The sequence below is a fragment of the Lissotriton vulgaris genome, chromosome 9, assembly GCF_964263255.1.
Source record: "Lissotriton vulgaris chromosome 9, aLisVul1.2, whole genome shotgun sequence".
Taxonomy (NCBI): Eukaryota; Metazoa; Chordata; class Amphibia; order Caudata; family Salamandridae; genus Lissotriton; species Lissotriton vulgaris.
In genome coordinates, this window is record NC_141697.1 from 210,958,058 (window position 1) to 210,976,145 (window position 18,088).

Consider the following 18,088-nt stretch of genomic DNA (forward strand, 5'->3'; position numbering starts at 1 on the left):
CTATTCCCACTCCAGAGGGTGCAACAGTAGGGAAAGCGTTGGATTGCAAGTGGGTAAAAATTACTATTCTCACTCCAGAGGGTGCAACAGTAGGGAAAGTGTTGGATAGCATAGGGATAAAAATTACTATTCCAACTCCAGAGGGTGCAACAGTAGGGAAAGTGTAGGATAGCGTAGGGGTAAAAATTACTATTCCCACTCCAGAGGGTGCAACAGTAGGGAAAGCGTTGGATAGCGGGTGGGTAAAAATTACTATTCTCACTCCAGAGGGTGCAACAGTAGGGAAAGTGTTGGATAGCATAGGGGTAAAAATTACTATTCCAACTCCAGAGGGTGCAACAGTAGGGAAAGTGTAGGATAGCGTAGGGGTAAAAATTACTATTCCCACTCCAGAGGGTGAAACAGTAGGGAAAGTGTTGGATAGCGTAGGGGTAAAAATTACTATTCCCACTCCAGAGGGTGCAACTGTAGGGAAAGTGTTGGATAGCGCAAGGGTAAAAATTACTATTCCCACCCATTCCCCTATAAACACACAACCCGCTCCAGTACTAACACATAACATTTAATTGAAAATTAATTATCAAATAAATAATTACTTTATAAATTAAAATAATTAATTGTCAATAATTTTTTTATTAAAAATTAATATATACATAAAAATATAATAAATTATTTGTAATTAAATCAGTTCCCACCCTATTCCCCTATAAACCCACAACCCGCTCCAGTAGTAACACATAACATTGAATTAAAAATTACATTAATTACCAATTAAAGAATTAATTTATCAATTAAAAATATTAATTACCAATTAATATTTAATTACAAAATTTTAAATTAATTACAATTAAATTACTTCCCACCCTATTCCCCTATAAACCCACAACCCGCTCCAGTAGTAAAACATATAATTTACTTATAAATATACATTAATCATCAATTAAATAATTAATTATTCAATTAAAATAATTAATTGCCAATTAATATTTAATTACAAAATACATTATACTTTAAAAAATATTTATTTAATTACTATTAAATTACTTCCCACCCTATTCCCCTAAAAACCCACAACCCGCTCTGGTAGTAAAACATATAATTTACTTATAAATATACATTAATTATCTATTAAATAATTAATTATTCAATTAAAATAATTCATTGCCAATTAATATTTAATTACAAAATAAATGATACAATAAAAATTATTTAATTAATTACAATTAAATTACTTCCCACCCTATTCCCCTAAAAACACACAACCCGCTCTGGTAGTAAAACATATAATTTGCTTTTACATATATTTATTTATATAAAAAAATTAAACACATATTATAACAATTAATTTAAATACTTAACAAAAATTTATAACATATTAGTAAATCGAAATTACTTACATCGATATATATGCTATCGATATAAGTAATTTCGATATTACTTACATCGATATATATGCTATCGATATAAGTAATTTCGATATTACTTACCTTAGGGTCGATATTCTGTCCAACGATATTCTGGACATCGATATTCTGTCCCTTCGATATTAGCAACTCGATATAAGTATAGGCCGAAATTAAAGATTCGATATTTTGACTGTGTACCTTTGGGGAAGTCTGGAATCGGTCTGGACACAAATCAATTAGTTTATGTTATTTTATTTTTTATTTTATTTTATTTGAAATGTTTTATATAGTGCCAGCTAGACCCAGGGGTATCAGAGCGCTTTACATGAGCAGAAGCAGTCAAGATAAACAGTTATTCAGTGTTAACAAAAACAAGCAAGTACTTCTCACATTATGATAAAAAGGGGCAACACACACTTTACATGAGTAGAGGCAATCAAGAAGAGCAATTTTTCAGGGTAACACAAACATGCAGGTACAACTCACAATTAGCTTAGGGGGGCAAACATTTAGGGCAGCAAAGAGAGAAAGAATAAAAAGTAGAGATAGAGGGTAATGGAAGGAGAAGGGGGTGGGGATCAAAAGAGGGTAGGGTCAGAGTAAACATGGTGAATATGTAAAAAGCGGGGCGAGAACCAGGAAAAACAGAAAGATATCCAATGCAGGGGAAACAGAAAGCAAGGTCAAAGGAGTGATTATGAATCCCAATATGTGTTGAAAAGGTGAAGTTTTACGTCTTTTTTAAAGCTGAGGTAGGAGGGGTTACAGGGCAGGTCCATCGGGATGGCATTTCAGATGTACTGTGCGTTACCAGAGAAGGAAGGAGATTGGGTTGTTAACTTTTTTAACAGCTGGGGGGGGGGGCAAAGAGGAGCGCATTGGTGCTTCTCATTGGTCTGGAGCAGCCTGCTTTATTGAGTTTGGTTAGGTACAACGGGGTTTGTTGGTGAAGAGCTTTGTGTATGATGCATGCAGTCTTTTAAAAGCATCTTTTGAGGGCGGAGAGATGTGGTCAAATAGTTTACAGTCAGTGATGAGCATCGCTGCCAAGTTGAGCACAGATCTAAGGTGGGCTAGGTGTACTTTAGGGGTTCGGCTGAGGATAGCGTTGCCTTAGTCAAGTTTAGAGAGGATTAGTGATTGGACAACTCATTGAAATTATATGAAGGGTTTGATGTTCTTACGGTGTCGGAGAGTGAAAATGGCTCCTTTAGCCAATTTTTTTATGTGGTCTTTAAGAGCCAGGTTTTTGTCAAGAGTGAAACCAAGGGATTTTGCCGAGGCAGATAAGGAGAGCGAACGGTTGAGGGCATTAAAGTCCTTGATCCAGCCTTGGATGGGGAGTCTGTTGTTTTTTGTAGAGAAGAGAATAATTTGAGTTTCTTTAGGGTTCAGTTTAAGATGGTTTGAGTAGAACCAGGATTGGATCTCACTCGTATTGTTTAAATGAAGTACATCAGAGTGGGATTTAATTGTATAGTAGAGTTGGGGGTCATCAGCATAGAGGTGATCATTGATTCCAGCTTGTTTCAAAATAAGGGTAAGGGGTTCCATAAAGAGGTTGAAGAGAGAGAGGGTGAGAATAGAGCACTGGGGGACGCCCAGGGAGACAGGTGTAGGATTAGAGAGGCAGGCATTGATTTTGATTTGTTGTGTTCTGTTTTGGAGGAAAGAAAAGAACCATTTGAGGACCAAACGATTTATGCCAAAGCGAGCTTTAAGCGAATTCATTTAGGAATAATGGTTAACTGAATCGAAAGCTGCAGAGCGGTCAAAGAGTATAAGAAGGCAAGCCTCATCATTGTCTAGGGACTGTGGATGTCATTCACAATCATCAGCATGGTGGTTTCTTTACTGCAGCCTTTCCTGAAACCGGATTGAAAGGAGTCAAGTAAGTTGAAATTGCCTAGGTGGTTGTCCAATTGAGGCAATGCACATCTTTCAAGGGCTTTAGCAAGAAGTGTTAGATTAGAGATAGGGCAGAGATTGTTAGGATCATTGGGGTCAGCAGTGAGGTTTTTAATAATGCAAGTGATTTGTCCGAGTTGGAGGGAGTCGGGGACACATCCAGTGGCAAGGGAGGTTCTGATGATATTAGTCCAATAAGGGGCAATAATGTGGTTAAGATTGTGAACTAGGTTAGAAGGGACCAGGTCTTTGGTTTCCAAGGTCGGCTTTCATTTAGCAATGATATTAAGGACTTCAGGCTCAGTCATAGGAATAAAATTATGGCAGGAGGTGCTATTTTTCAGTTGTACGTTGGAAAGGATGTCATCGGGCGAAGTTGGAATGGGTAGATGAGTGGTAGGATTAGATGGTAGGGGTGGTACCGACCAAGGAGGTATATCTTTGGCAAGGTCTAAGGAAATTTAGAGGCTGGGCAGGACCTGAATTAGAGTGAAGGATTGGTCAATTTTGGCAATTTTGGCCGAAAGGAAGTTGGCAATTTCCTCACCTCTGTCAATTGAAGTCGTCAGCTCTGGAGGGGCAGATGATATTTGTTTTCTAACAATGCTAAACAGTTCTCTTGGCCTGTTTTTGGCATGATCGAGTTGAGCTTGAAAGAAGGATGCCTTGTCATTGAAAATGTGCTTCCTATGAGTTGATCTAGCAGATCTGAGAAGGGCAAGATGGGAGGGTGAGTAGTGTTGTCTCCATGTTCTTTCTGCCAGTGTAAGTTGTCCTCTTTCGTATTGAGTTCAGGATCAAATCAAGATTTTAATTGAATTTTTCTTGGTAGATTTAGTTCAAGAGAGGCAACTTGGTCTAGGACATCACTAATGGTCTTCTTAAAATGTTCAGTGAACTTGTTAGCATTTTGGGAGAGAGGGGTAAGATGAAGTTGAGCTTGGTGTTTAGACTCAATTTCAGCGGGGGAGTTTATTTAAGGTTTTTGGTCTAGTTCATGGGTATGTTATTTGTTGTAGGAGGGAGTAGGGCACTGGTTGCGATCTTAAACATAATGAGGTGATGGTCAGACTTGTCAATGTAGATAATGTTGGAAAGGGAGGCCAAGTCAGTGTTGGAGATGATAGCGTTGAGTGTAGCCCGTTTGATATGAGTTGGATTATGGCATAGTTGCTTAAGGTCATTCATCTCTAGAAGGTTGATGAGGCGCATGACAGTGGGATCCACTAAATTATTCCAGTGGATGTTGAAGTCTCCTAAAAAGAGATTTTTTGAGTCAGAAAAGGAGGAGTCTGTGAGAAGGTCGGATAATTCATCAGCAAAGAAGAGAGGTTCACCCTGGTAGATGTTATGTAGTCTGATCCGAGAAGAGCCCTGGACAGTGAGTTCAAAGCCAAGGTATTCAAATGTTAAGTGATCCGTGTTCTTTAAAAGGGTGAGTTGAAATTAATTTTTATAGATTATAGCTAGTCCACCCCCTTTTCTGTCAGGTCTGTTTTGCCTAATGATGGCTTAGCCGGGGGAGTGAATAAGTCAAGAATAGCAGTCGAGTGGTCATTGAGCCAGGTTTCTGTAAGGAAGGCAATGTCAATAGCCTCGCTGAGGAGGATTACTGATGTTTCAGTCGCATGTCTGACTGCCAATATGCAGTTAACAAGAATGCAAGAAAGGGGATTTGGGTTGTCTTTACCAGGCCTAATAGAGAGGATGGTGGTAAGTTGTGCTAGAGGCCTAGGAGAGATGGTGTGGAAGGGGCTCTGTTAATGCCCACAATAACTGGGATGCTGTAGTAAGGGAGGGGTTATCAATTATCATAGGCTTAGGTTGGTAGGAGTTAGATAGTTTGATTAGTTCAGAAGTGGAAAGGTAGATAACAGCATGGAGTAGCCTATGTGTTCGACTGCAAAGGGGTGCAGTTCACCATCAGGGGTGTTGGGAAAAGTTGTGGGAGCAAGAGCAAAAGGTATCAGTGTGATTGGGGTAGGACCTGGAGTTGAGGGAGTTGGAATCCCCTCTGAGTCATATTAGTTCAGTCATTCTAGCTGAAAGCTTGCATTCTATATTGATTAGTGTCTGTGCTATAAGATTTAGGGTGAAAGAGCTGAAAAGGAGCAGGAGGAGGGGGATGAGGTGGTGTCGGTGTTGACAGGGGAAGGCAGTTCAATGAGCGACGGGGGAGTGAGGTTGGGGAAGGGAGTCTGAAGATCATTCATACTATTGTACAAAGGATTCTGCATAGAAAGTCAGTAATAGAATCAGTAATAGGTTAGTCATAGAATCAGGAAATGTGGTGGGAGAGAACTAGAGAGAGAGAGTGTTACAGGGATCAACCACTTCAGATTGATTGGGAAGAATGCTCCTAGGAGAGGGAGAGTTAGATGTAGGGGAGAGTACAGTGGGAAATCACAGGGGCGGGGCCAGTAAGTAGAAGTAGGGTTAGAGGCCGAGAAAGACAAAGAGAAAGGGAAAGGAAGGAAAATAGGGGCTGAAGGGGATCGGTTGATAGAAAGAGTAAGAAAAGAGCATTAGATCTAGAGTCCTGTACAGGGCAAATTCCAATTGGAGGTTTGTGAATTGGGAAAGAGTTTGTGAGAGATTCTGGGAATGTGGAAGGGTCAGTGGGGGGATGGTCGAAGGTAAGATGAGAGGTTGGAGTATAAGACATAGCGGAGAGTCCAGAGGACGTCCCCAGAGGCGGCAAAGCAGTAGGTAGAGACTTAAGGGGAGAGTCAGGGAAGGTGGAGGGGCAGGAGGGGAAAGATCAATGTTAGAGGTAGGAGGAGGAGACAAAGAATTAGACAAGGAGGAGAGTACCGGAAGAGTCCAGGGAAGGTGTAAGTGAGTAGGGGAAGAGTTAGAGGAAGATAAAGGGAAGAAGGTAGGGGCAGGAGAGTAGCAATCAATGGTATGAGTAGGGAAGAGATCCAAAGTTCTTGGGGGAGTGGGAGGTTCCTACGTGGAGGATTGGGGCCTCCTCAAAGATGGTGAGTGAGGTTGCGATATGTAGGGGAGGGAGGGCCTGAACCGGGGTCACGGGAGACAACATATGGGAGTCAGGCAATTGGAATAATTAAGTGTTAAGAACTAGTTGGGAGAGTTGATAGGACAAGGAACTGAAATGATTATCAAAAATGTTGAGGTGGTATTCAGAAGCTTGAATAAGAATGTTACCAGTTTCGAATATGAAAATGTCAATTTCACTGAGAAAGGCTGGGGATGGGTTGTTGACAGTTTGAATCCATACAGTATTTTGCTTGATTTAGTGTTTGTAGGGTGCAGAAGGAACATGTTTTTCCATTTATTGGGGCCGTTTGAGTAGAAAATAAAGTTTGTTTTTATAGAAGAGGACAGGCTGTGCTAGGTATGAACTATTAGATTCGAATAAGGAGTTAGGTCCTACAGGGAGTGGGCTGGACTCTTTTTAACCAGCATAAACACACACATTGCCCGCCTCCCACTTTTTATCAATAATTATTTCAGAGACAAAACCAAAAAAAATAGTTTTAGTTTGTCTGGGTATCTTTATTTATACCCTTCCAGTTTTGCATTTCTTTTTATGAACTTTTTTTCAAATTTTACGAATGGAAAAGACACATATATTCAATACTATTTATAATACATATACATCATACAATACATAAGTCTTGAAAAGAGAAAACAATATACACAACTCTGACTGAAAAAAACAATATGACATAAACAACCTACATACACAACAGGTACTGCATCTCAATATAAAAATTAATGAATAACAATCAATATTCAAAAGAATAGCCTTCAGACAAAGTCAAAAAGAAGGAGATAATTGCACCAAAAGGTGTCCAAATTTGTTGTATCCAGCCTGCGCTGGTTTACTTAATCACTAGGAATTTTTTCACTCCTTAGGTTTTGCCGACGCATTTGAAATCCAAGCAAGCAAGTTCTTGGATTCTCATCAGGGCTCTGTGACTTATCTGTAATAGGTGTAAACAACAATAACGTTTTGTTTATTGATGCATTTCACCCTCTCTTATTATCAAACACATTGTTATTGTTATTGTTAACTACGGCTTATATAGCGCCAAATCACCGCCAGGTCTCGAGGCGCTTATGACAGAAGAGGACGATATTTAGCAGAGTGGGTAAAAGGAGAAAAATCTGTGGGGCCGTGGCACTAAGCGGTGCTTAAGGCTTCCCTAAACAGGAATGTTTTTAGAGACTTCCTGAAATGCAACAGATCTGATTCCTTACGAAGAGACTCTGGAAGTTTTGTCCAGATCTGTAGAACCATCACTGAAAAGGATCTGCCACCCTTCATTGCTAATTTATAGCGGGGACAAGACAGCAGTTGAGTGTTTGAAGATCTTAATGAACGTGGGGTTATAAACCCCAAGGCGTTCTTTAATGTAGGCAGGTGCATGGCCATAGACTGCCTTATGGGCAATGCATAAGCTTTTGAACTCCACCCATTGTTTTATGGGGAGCCAATGTAGCTTACACAGTAATGGAGATGCATGAGTCCGTCTAGGTAGCCTAAGGATCAGCCTAGCTGCGTCGTTCAGGACTACCTGCAGCCTGTTAATCAATGTTTTGGGCAGAACCAGATACAGGGCATTCCCATAATCTAATCTTGAAATGATTGTGGCGGAGACAATTGTACGAAGCGTGGAAGAAGAAAGAAGAGGGACTACCTTACGTAGCTGTCTAATTAGATTTGTGCAGGTCCCAACAACGGAGGAAATCTGTCTGGCCATTGACAGCTCATGCTCGATTTTTATGCCTAGACTTTTTACATTAGAGCATGGTTTCCGGGTGGGGCCAAGATCTTGAGACCAAAACAAGTCACCCCAGGGGTCTGAATTGATCTTCAGCGAATTCGCTGTCATCCAGCTCACCGTATGTCTAAGAATTTTTTGGGCATGGGTCTGTGCAGATGCCGTGTTGTCAATACTAAGTAACAACTGAGTGTCGTCGGCATAGTTAAAAGTTTTACAGCCCATGCTTACCAAGGAGTCGATTAAGGGCTGCAGATAAAGGTTGAAAAGGAGTGGGGACAAAGCAGATCCCTGAGGGTCTCCGCACTTCAGGGTACCCAAATCTGATACACAGTCCCCCAATTGAATCCTTTGAGTTCTCCCGGAAAGAAAGAATTTCAGCCATTTATAGGCTATGTCTTGAATCTCGAAAGCGGCCAGTCTGTCCAAGAGCAGGGTGTGGCTGACAGTATCAAATGCCGCTGACAGGTCTAATAGTATCCGGGCACTCGGCTTCTTACTGTCAGCCATACCTCTGAGCTCATCCAGCACTGAAAGCATTACCAATTCAGTGCTGTGGTGTGCCCGAAATCCTGCTTGATGCTCCTGGAGTAGATGGTGTGACTCCAGGAATGATGAGAGAGATATCAAGACATGTTGTTCCAAAATCTTGGACAGAAAAGGTAGCTGGGATATAGGCCTTTAATTTTTTGGTTAGTGGGATCGGCCCCCAGCTTTTTTATTAGGGGCCTAACTCGAGCTTCTTTAAAACTGGAAGGAAGTTGGCCAATATCTAATGTATTGTTAATAGGGAGACAATATGACTCTCTACAGTGGGGAGCGCCAGGCGAAAAATGCTGGGGGGACATGGGTCTGCTGGTGAGCCTGACAAAGTTCGATTCATAAGCTGTCCTAAGACTGTAGAGTCAATCAAAGGGAACTTAGAAATGGTGTAAACTGGGGGGGGGGGTTTGAAGGTGGGAAATGGAAGAGTGACTGATGGAGGTATTCTTGATGTCAGAGAGAATAGTTTTTACCTTATCAAGACAGTAGTGTTGAAAGGTGTTACAATCTATCGGAGATTCTGATTTTCTACTTTCTTACTCAGCTCTGTTAGGATCTTAAAGGTTTCTTTCTGAATATTCTCTGCGTTGTTAATTCGGAACTCATAATACTCAGCTCAGATCTCCATGCGTATCATGTAGCTGTATATGTAAGGAGGGTGTCCGTCAGAGTTTCTGAGTCAATTTTCCTCCATTGACGAACTTTTTTTGTTTTTGGGGGTAGTGGTTGAGACAGGTACCCATCTAGTGGGATGTCGCAATTTATCAGGTAGTGGTCTGACCAAATACAGAGTATACCTGTTAGAGCTACATCCAGATCTGAGGTCCAGATTAAATCGAGGGTATGGCCTTTATCATGTGTGGGTACCTCTACTAATTGCTCTTGTCACGAACCCCCCTCTGACAGCCGATTAAAACGCTGCCACCAGCGAGTGTTTGTTCGTCCTCCTGCCGCCATTGACAAGGACATACGGCACGCCCACCTGGCTAGGCCACGCCCCCTTCCTCTCCACCAGGTATATAGAGCGCGCTGACTACAAGCACTGCCTGTATTAACTGTGGAACCTCCTGAGGCTCAGCCGGGAGTAGCGAGAATTGTGTTTTTAACCTTATAATTCTCTTGTGTGATTTGAAATTACTTGCACTCACCGCCCCTTGAGCACCAAAGCCTCTTGTCACGAACCCCCCTCTGACAGCTGATTAAAACGCTGCCACCGGCGAGTGTTTGTTCGTCCTCCTGCCGCCATTGTTAAGGACATATGGCACGCCCACCTGGCTAGGCCACGCCCCCTTCCTCTGCTCTTGCCTCCTATAAAACATGTGTCTATACAGGAAGCGCAGCAGACGAGCGCAGCGGGCGCGAAGAATGCGCGCCGAAGGCATGCATAAGGCAAGCTCGTCTGCGTTCGTCCGCGCCGAGACCGGGCCAGAGGGCACATCCCCTATATCTCAGGCCAAACAGACTATACTTTACAGCTCGGACGTCCTTCATAGCATAAGGTCCTTGGGACCCGACTGTGATATGCATTGCTATGGTGCAATGTCTCTTCCAGCCATTTGCCCAAAATGTAACCTCTCCCTCAACCCATGGCAGACCAAAACCTTGAAGCAGGAATACTGTATGTTCTTATTGAACTGCAGATCCCTGCCAAAACATAGGGTGGAAATTTCTCTCCTATTGGAGGAGCGTATGCCGGACGCAGTGTTTCTTACCGAAACATGGCTGGCGACCGACTCCGCCCCTGCCGTAGTAACATCCCTCCCCTCTGGCTTCCAACTCATCCGGCAAGACCGCCCGGAGGGAAGAGGAGGTGGGTTAGCAGTTATATTCAAAGAACAATTTCACTGCAGACTTACCCCGGAAACCATCCCAGATTGTGAGAGCCTAGCTTTCTCGCTGGAGTTCTCCCCCAACCACTGTTTTTCGGGTACACTGATATATCGCCCACCTGGCCCCCCTAAACAATTTCACAATCTCCTACCAGCAAATGTGGCGGCACATATTAGTGTTGCCGCCAACTATACTGTGCTAGGCGATCTCAATTTACACTTTGATTCTCTGCTGGATCCCACGGCTATTACACTAGCCGATGACCTGGCCGCGCTACAACTTACCCAACGAGTAAAGACATCGACTCATGTGAAAGGACATCTTTTAGATCCGGTGTTCAGTAACTGTGTGGACTTTGTGGTTGGACTTCCGATCCGCCTCCCATGGACTGACCACTCTCTGGTGCCCTTCACTTGGTCTACCCAGAAACCCATTGCGGTAAAACCCATGATAAGACATGCCAGATCCTGGGCACGGATAACAGTGGATGAATGGGAAAATAAACGTATTAAAGAACTTCCCCCTAATAATGAGGATCCATGTCTGGCGAACCAGGCCTACGAGAACTGGATCACGCACTCCTTGGAAACCATCCTCCCTCTTAAGAAATTAACGGTAAAACGTCCCCAAAAAACAGCACCTTGGTATTTGGAGGCCCTTAGGAACAAAAAGCGCCAATGCCGGAAAATTGAAAGAAAATGGCGTATAGACTACTCCATGGAGGAAAAAACTCAATATCGAGAGGAAATAAAAGCTTACAAAAAGGAAGTAAAAGCTGCTCAAGCTGCATACTTTTCTGACAAGATCTTAGCAGCAAAATCTAAACCTAGGGAAATCTTTCAAACTTTGCAAAAACTTACAAAACTCCCCCCCCCCCAGTGTATATGAGGAAAAGTCTGTTTCCCAATGTAATGACCTGGCGGAATTTTTCTCATCTAAAGTAAATAAAATATACGCATCCTTCCCCTGCACAACCACTCCTCTTGCAGCTCAGGAAAAAACCAGGGTGACAGACACTGTTCCAGTATCTCCACCCACACTTGATCATTTTCCCTGCCTGGATCTCGAAGTCTTAGAGTCCATGGCTCGCAAAGTAAAATCTGGGTCCCCAACTGACCCAGCACCCCCAGATGTCATGTTGCTAGCATCTCAGTCTACCTTAACAATCATCAAGAACCTCCTGAACGCATCTATCACTTCTGGCATTGTCCCTCCTGCCTGGAAACGGGCTATGGTCCGAGCGCTGATAAAGAAGCCAAACTTGGATCCATTGGACTTTGGCAACTATCGGCCTATTTCCCTGCTCCCCTGGGTGAGTAAAATCGTGGAGAGGTACGTCAATCTCCAGCTGGTTAGCTTTCTTGAAGATAACCAGCTGTTAGACGCCACCCAGACAGGGTTTAGACCTAAGCACGGAACAGAGTCCGCCCTCCTAATGGTCATCGAGGAGTCCAGGAAAATTTTTGATCAGGGAGGATCAGTGGCAGTGATCCTCCTTGATCTCAGCGTGGCATTCGACACGGTCAGTCACAACACCTTACTGAACCGTCTCTCGGATGTCGGCATAGTGGACAAGGCCTGGCTCTGGTTAAAATCTTTTTTGAGCAACAGGTCGTTCCAAGTGTTTGATGGACAGACAGTGTCTTCCAGCATGCCCCTGAAGTGCGGAGTCCCCCAGGGCTCCTCTTTAAGCACCGCGCTTTTTAATATCTACATGAGGCCACTGACTGAGGTAGTTCGTCCGTATGGAGTTAAGATCATATCCTATGCGGACGACACCCAGTTGGTGGTTTCATTAGCACAGGAGGCTAATCAGCCACTTTCAGGTGGACTAACAAAATGCTTGGAGGAGGTGAAGGCCTGGATGACCCTGTCATCGTTAAAACTCAATGGTGACAAAACGGAGCTCATGCTCCTGGGCCCTGCAGATCCTACTTTCTTCAACTCACTGTGGCCCACCTGTCTAGGCCCCCCCCCCCGGCTCCGAAGGATAACATCAAAAGCCTTGGGGAATGGCTGGACAGGAGTCTTTCACTCAACACCCAGGCCACAAAGCTCTCAGCTACCTGCTTTGGACTGCTCAGGATACTGAAGAAAGTTCTTTCTTTGCTCCCCTTGGAGGCAAAGCAGGTAGCCATACAGGGTCTGATACAGTCACGCCTAGACTCCAATAACGCCCTCTATCTGGGTGCACCAGAGTACACCCTAAAGAGACTGCAGCTGGTACAAAACTGCGCTGCCCGCACTCTGCTGCAGATCCCACGCAGACTGTCAGTCAAAGCGGGAATGACCAGCCTGCATTGGCTCCCAGTGCGTAAGAGAGTCACTTTTAAGGCAATGTGTATTGCTCACCAGGCCTTCTGGGACTCAGGACCTCTAATTACTCGTAGTCTAGTAAGTCAGTACCGTCCAGGTAGAGATCTTCGATCTAGCCAGGCTTTTATGGCAACAGTCCCAAGAATCAAAAAGACAAGGTCGGGTGGAAGGATGTTTGCCTACAATGCCGCCAAGATCTGGAATTCCCTCCCTGTTCACCTGAGATCCAACCCTAACCTCTCCTCCTTTCGTAAACAATTAAAAACACACCTGTTCAATTTTTCTCAATAAAATTCAGTTCTCCTTCCTTTTTTCTTGGTCTGCAACCTCACTCACCTAAACCAACAGGTTCCTCTAGCGCTTGGACGCCTCAGGGCTGAAATCGCGCTGTTATAAATCCACTTTCATTCATTCATTCAGGGAGGGCACCTATTACTGGTATAAAGTGGTAGCTGTTCTGTCCTCCCCTTAGACTGTATCCTGGGCAATGACCTCCCAAAAGTTGGTCTTATCCCAAGTGGAGCCGTTGCCCAGGGCGCCACCCAACCGAAAGGTCCTAGATAGCCAGTCCCTACAATTAGGAGACTTGGGTCCCAAAAGAAAGGGATAAAGAAGAGGAAAGGTAAGCGGCTCTTAAAGAGACTTCCAGTGAGTCAAGGGTCTTCTGTCCCAGTAAGGGAGCAACCCAAAGTTGGCACTGGTGTGGCTTCACATGACCACAGGGAAGTCATGAACAGTCAGGCAACTGTGAAAGAGCAGGGTGCCCCCCCTGAACTGTCATAAGGGAGACTGAAAGAAGGGTGTCCTCCACAGGATGTGGCAACAACCCACTCTACACAGCAAGAAAGTTTCCCGCTTTAAGTAGCCTTTAATGCAGTTCAGCAATGTGTTAGTGGAGAGCTTAGGGTGTGGTTCTGAATTCTGACAGCTGTTAGTAGCCTCTGCTGGGTGCTGGCCTTCATGGCAGCACAGTACGTGGCATGGGTAGCCAACCACATAGCCAAACGTAAGTCACGCCCCCAACCCTGTTTATCATGGTGGTGTTGCTCAAGTGTTGGGTCACCTCTCTGGGTAATCTAGGTATTGTTCTAGCAAAGTTAGGGTTGAGGAGGCTTGCACCTCCCCACCCAAACTAAAGAGGGAGGAAGAAAATTAAACAACTGCAATGAAATTTCAGTATAAAATGGGTCCTGTTACTATAGAGATGGGTCAACTTTCCAAAGAAAGTGACCTTGGCAGGAGGATTTAAGGCAGAGTAGGCCCTGCAATTGAACAGCCTGATTTCGTTTTCATTTTTCATCACCAGATGAAAATCTCCCAGGATTTTGCTGGATCTCCTGGGCGCTAGACTAGGGTAGGTGTTGTATTAGAATACAGGGTTTTTTGCTCTCTGTCTTCCAGACAAATGCGAAGTGACTGGTTACCTCTGAATGTCACCCTATACTGCTCTGGAGTCAGACCAAACTTCTTGACTAAGCATTGCCTCATGTCAGAATAGGATTCTGCCTCATCCCCCTGCAGGGCCAGCAGCCTATCCCTCCCAGCTACTGGAATCAGTTCCCACAAGAGTGCACCCAATGCCTGGTGTGAAACCCCTTAATTTCTAGGGCCCTTTCAAATGCAGTCAGCCATTTGCCAATGTCATCCCCCTCTGTGTCCCTGGGTAATATAGCCTTGGGAAGCTTGTGGTGAAACCCACCACCGCTGGATATCTCAATCTCCTCATCATTTTCACTGCAACCATTGCTTCTTGTGGCCTCCTCCTTCTCCTTCCTCTACTTAGCTAATTCCAGTTTCTTCTGCTCTGAAGCTATTAAAGATAATTGGACCTCACACTGCCTCTCTGCTAGGGACAGTGGTGATTCCTGTGTTCCTGAGTTCCTGGGTCCCCTTCCCAACGTTTCGATTATGTACCTATTACTGGAAGCAATGAAGAAGCATTATGCTCACCCTCCTCCTTGGTGATACTGGGTGGGGGCGTCAACCTTCCCCCCTTCTGTCTCTTAAGCTGCCTCAGCACAGGCCTTCCAGGACTCATCAACCCTGCCTTCCTAGTATTCTTGGATGCAGGTACCCCTCCAAGCTTAAACTGTATCCTAAGCTCAACCATCTTGAGTTCATTAAGGTTAGCTAGGTCCAGCTCCATGGTATCCCAAGTTTTGGGTCACTACAACTAGCAATCAGACTTAGAACATTTTTGGAAAAATCTAAACAATGGATTAAAAACCAGCTTAGTCCAAGTTCAAAAATGAAAAACTCTAAAATTCTGTTCTATGACAATTTCACTGAAAGGTGTACTTTTAAACACAAGTCCTCATTATTAGTAGTGGTAAATATCCATCTGCCAAAAGCCAAACACACAGTCTAGGGCTCAGTATAGCTCTCAATAAATTATTCCCATGCTCAACCCTGGGTAGCTTGGCTTCAAGCAGGCAGGTTTCACTTAGGAAACAGGTATGTAATGCATTTAAAAACACCAATAGAGTAAATAATTACGACAAAACACCAATTTTTAAAAATAGGGAATATTTCATTAAAAAATATATATATATATATAGATTTGGTATAGAGTACACTCACATGCAAAACAGAAAAACATTAAGCACATTGGCACGACTTTAACAGTTGATTTTCTTCTACAGCTTATTTCAAGGTGTTATAACATTTGCATCTTCATCCCATCCATTAGTTTATCATGCAGTTGATTCCTGGCTCGCCCCATCTTCTGCTTATGTGTCAGCCTATGACTGTTGGTGTTGGACCAATTGACCCCAAACGTCTTTTGGCTGTGAGGCAGCAGGTAAATCCTTGCAGTTGTTTCTTGCAGTATACCATGTCAGTTATCCAATATTTTATTTTCAGAGCTCGTTTGCTACCCCATGTCAAGAAAATGTCTCTTTTAGCCAATAAAAGGGTGACAGCTACTAATCTGCAGTCGGATGGTCTCTGGGTTTTCACCAGATCTGTGAGGTGTTAGGGATCAGTTCTGAAAGCATAGCTCCCAGAGTGCTCGTCTCTTCCTCCCTTTATTGTCATACCAGAGGACATGCCAATCCTACATGCAAAATGTCCGCCTGCAAGACTCTACATCATATACATTTGGCATTTCCCCGTAATCCACATTTATGTAGTTGAACTGGTGTATAGTATATTTGCTGTCGGAATTCAAAATAAATAATGCATACATTACATTTACATCTTTGTAAGTGTGCAACAGATACCCCAATCGTCTGTGAGCAGAGGTGTGTCAAGCAAAGCATTCCATCTCTTTAACACCTGTTCAGAATTCCTATATTGTGCGTGTTCAGCCGCATTACAGAGTTTGTCTATGAGATGTATGCATGAGGGTGCTGTCAGCAGGATCTGTAGTGAATGACGTGTTGGGTGTTCCTGAGGGAAGGATGGATAAAGGTTTTTGATTGCTAGTCATAGGTGTACGGATGTAAAGAGCATTAGTGGGGTGTGAGAGGTATTGGGGAAAATGTCTGAGGAGTTATCAAATGATCCTTCTCTGAACATAATGCCAATGGTGTGCAGGCCTATTGTGGCCAGCATTTCCTGTGCCTTCTGATCTTGTGTAACAGATATGTCTAGGTGGTGTGACAGTGGGAGGGCAGGAGCGTAGAGTGGGAGTTTGTGAGCATGTTGCCCCATTTTGCACCATGCTATATTGGTAGTTTGGTTTGGTTTTATTGCAGAGCAGGGGATACCTGGTCTCTTCTGTGGTCTAAGGGCAGACATTGGGATCAGATGTGCTTCATATGATTCTATAACGACGTGCTGAAGAGGGTTCTAAGGGTGTAGCCAGTAATGCGCAAAATGCGCTTGAGCTCAGAGGTAATAGAGATGGAGATCTGGGGCTCCAAAGCCTCTTTGAGCATGGGAACGTATGAGCCCCACCAGTCAACTCTTGACTGTCGGCACACCCATGTGAGAGTACTCAAATAAGAGTGCAATTTCAGGAAAAAATGCTGCGTCAGTGGAATAGCTATGTTGAGGAATAGATGCAAGAAGCTTGGCAGTACTATCATCTTCTGAATCGCTATGCGGTCTGCCGGAGACAGTGACAACAGGACCCAATGGGCCACCTGATCTTCCAGTTTGGACAGTGCTCTCCCATAGTTCTTGCAAACCACCAGTTCCGGATCTGGGTGCACCCAGATCTCCAAGTATTTAAACAGGTCTGTTTGCCAGAGCAGGGGAATGTCCAAGGAGAAGTGTTGCGTGCAGGGTGTTAGTGGGATATCTACTGATTTAGACAAATTTATACTCAAACCGGATTATTATTCAAAACAAATGTAGTCCCTTATCAGTGGTGTTAGATTATCTGCCGGGTTGCAAACATAGAGAACTATAACATCTGCTTATAGGGAGATACATAATGGCCGCTATCGGAATGGGTTGTACTATGTTACAACGCTGGGAAATATATTGCATGCATTTACCACACACATGTTTACCACACATATGCTTTTACAAAGAATGCCTTTACCATACATTATTTTTATATCTAAAAACAATGTATTTGTGGGGGGAGACTCCAAACTTACCTCAAATGCGTGGTAAAGGCATGCACGTGGTAAAAATATGCGTGCTCAAAACTGCGTGGTGAACTCAAACCAAGGTAAAAACTGCATTTTAAAGGCTGTTTACCCCAGAAACACAGTGCTGTATTCATGTGCTGTTGGCGTATTTTGCATGTCAGGCGCTCCAGGGCCAAAGTGAACAGCAGTGGATATATGGGGCAGCTCTGCCGTGTCCTTCTATAAATGCGCAATGGGGCCACTGTGTTACCAGTTATATGAATTCTGGCAGCCAGTTCATTATTTAATAGTTGGATCCAGAGAAGGAAGGTGCGGTGGAACACCATCTTGGGCAGGACAACAAACATGAATCCTCACTCCAAAGAGTTGAATGCTTTGGCAGCATCTAATAATGCATCCACTGCAGGCAAATCAGGGTCCAGTTGATGAAGCAGAGCAGATATTATGTGCAAGTTTTGTGTTGTTGTGTGAGCAGGAATGAATCCTGATTGATCAGGTAAAACTATGTTTGCTTTAGGGGTTGTAGTCTAGTGGCTAGTATTTTTCCTAACGATTTAGCATCAGTGTTGAGAAGTGAGAGAGGTGTGTAAAAATTACTATGAATTGGATTCTTATCTGTTTTGAGTAATGTTACTAACAGAGTGCTCTTCTGCAACAGGACACCAGGGCACTTACCAGCAAGCATCCATCGACGCTGTGAGGGGAACGGCTTTGGGAGTCCAGCTGCCCACCTGCCCTCATCGTCCCTTGCTCGCTACAGCACCCGAAGCCCCCACAACTACATCCC